Source organism: Leptonychotes weddellii, unplaced genomic scaffold, assembly GCF_054177405.1.
Source record: "Leptonychotes weddellii isolate Sample4059 unplaced genomic scaffold, ASM5417740v2 HiC_scaffold_8290, whole genome shotgun sequence".
Classification (NCBI taxonomy): Eukaryota; Metazoa; Chordata; class Mammalia; order Carnivora; family Phocidae; genus Leptonychotes; species Leptonychotes weddellii.
Window position 1 is genome coordinate 6,786 of NW_028053662.1, and position 2,043 is coordinate 8,828.

A 2,043-nucleotide genomic window follows, 5' to 3' on the forward strand; every position below is an offset into this window, starting at 1 on the left:
ATTTGGATTCTTTTCTGTCTTAGGCTATTATCAATAAAGCTACCACAAATATTAGCATCCAAAAATTTTTGTGGACATATGTTCTCATTTTTCTTGGGTAAGCACTTAGGAATGGAACTGCTGTCTCATATAGTAAGTGTATTTTTTACTTAAAAGAAACTGCCAACTGTTTTCCAAGTTAGCTATACCACTTCATATTTCCATCAATAATGATTTTCAGTTGCTCCAAACCAGAGCCAGTGAAATGGGTGTAAAGTTATATCTCAGTATGGTTTTAATTACACTTTCCCGATGACATTAATGTTGAATATTTTTTCATGTATTTATTGGCTGTTCATTAAGTTCTTTTGTGAAGTGTTTAAAATCTTTCACCCATTTTGAACTATTATTAAATGGTTTGTAAGAAGAGTTCTTTAAATATTTTTAACACTCTTGTCAGATATATGTATTGCGAATATTGTCCTGCAGTCTATGACTTGCCTTTTCGTTTTCTAAAAGGTGTCTTTCAAGCAACAGAATTTTAAATTTTAATGAAATTGAGTTTCTCCAATTTTTATACTTTGTGTTTTGGGCTTTCTCCATAATTGCCAAGATTTTCTCTGGTTCGTCACTAGACAAGTTTCAGGTTTTAAACTTGGATCTATCCACGATCTTGCCCCGCCCCAAGCCAAACTATATCCAGCTTTATTAAAGATACTTTTCACAAACACTCATGGTATTTCAGACAATCGTTAACAGCATACAACAACTTTCAAACTCTCTTCTTCAGTGGAATACCAAAATCAGAAAGCCACTATAAAACCCGATGAAGTCTTCATGTGATACTCTGAACGGGGAAAAGTTAGGGTGAGGGTTGACCTTTCACACTTAGCATGTTGTTCAATGGGTTTTCACAACCTGACCCTGACTTTCAGGAAATGAAATCAAAATGGCAGAGGTATCCATCTGAAGATCCACAAGCTAAAAAAGGAACTCTTTTGAGGGATGCCATCTCCATGGTGACATTGGAGAGTCCAGATTGCCTGACATACTGGAACCATGTCTTGGGGTCAGGTTCCAACAGGTCTCTGGGCTTAAGGGAGTTAAGTCTATGTTGAAGGCAGAGAGGAAGAAGAAGACATAAAAAAATGAATTTTAGTTTTTCACATCACAAAGCATTTGTGCCAAGGTGGCTCCTTTGTGTCAACATCGAGGAATCCCTCCTCCTGGGCACCAAGAGGAAGTTTCTCAATACTAGCGGGGAGAGGTGTTTTCCCTCCGTACCAATCTAGCTTTGGAGATGTGCTTTTAGTGCCCTTCCCCCCCATACAACAGTGAAATGTTCTCTGTGCTAACAACAGAACTTAAAAAAAAGTAAAACAAAATTTTGCATTTTTATAAAATTTTATAAAAAATAGTATTCCAGACTGTACAGTCACCAGAAGTACAGTTATCAAAAATGCACACACTTCACTTGGCCTGTCCAGCACCTTTGGCTTTCAGCGCCTGGTCTTTGGGCATCTCTATTTGGGCATCTCCATTTTCTCCAAGGTTATTCCCATCCTTGCCAGCATCAGCTTTCCCCTTTTACCCTTGGGGTACCTTCTCTCCCTTCTTGGCAGGGGCCTTTTTAGGCTTGGGCTCTGGCTTCAGGGAAGCAGGTTTAGTAGATAACTTTACAGATCTTCTCTGTGACTCATCCTTCACCTTGGCTTTATCTCCTTAAGCATCCCCTTCAACCTTCCTCTTTGGCATGATGGCCACAGGGTGGGACACAGGCACTGGGCAGGGGGCATGCAGCACGTGTGGGCTTTGGCCAGTCCAGGAGTCATTTTCATCTCTTCTTCTGATCTGGCCTCCATCTTTTTTTTTTTTATTCTTATGTTAATCCCCATACATTACATCATTAGTTTTAGATGAAGTGTTCCATGATTCATTGTTTGTGCATAACACCCAGTGCTCCATGCAGAATGTGCCCTCCTCAATACCCACCACCAGGCTAACCCATCCTCCCACCCCCCTCCCCTCTAGAACCCTGTTTGTTTTTCAGAGTCCATCATCTCT

General features: G+C 40.1%; 1 pseudogene; it reads right to left on the reverse strand.

Moving 5' to 3' along the window:
- Positions 1-909: 909 nt before the first annotated feature.
- On the reverse strand, positions 910-1,734 carry LOC102750348 (non-histone chromosomal protein HMG-17 pseudogene; annotated as a pseudogene).
- Between the last annotated feature and the right edge of the window lie 309 nt (positions 1,735-2,043).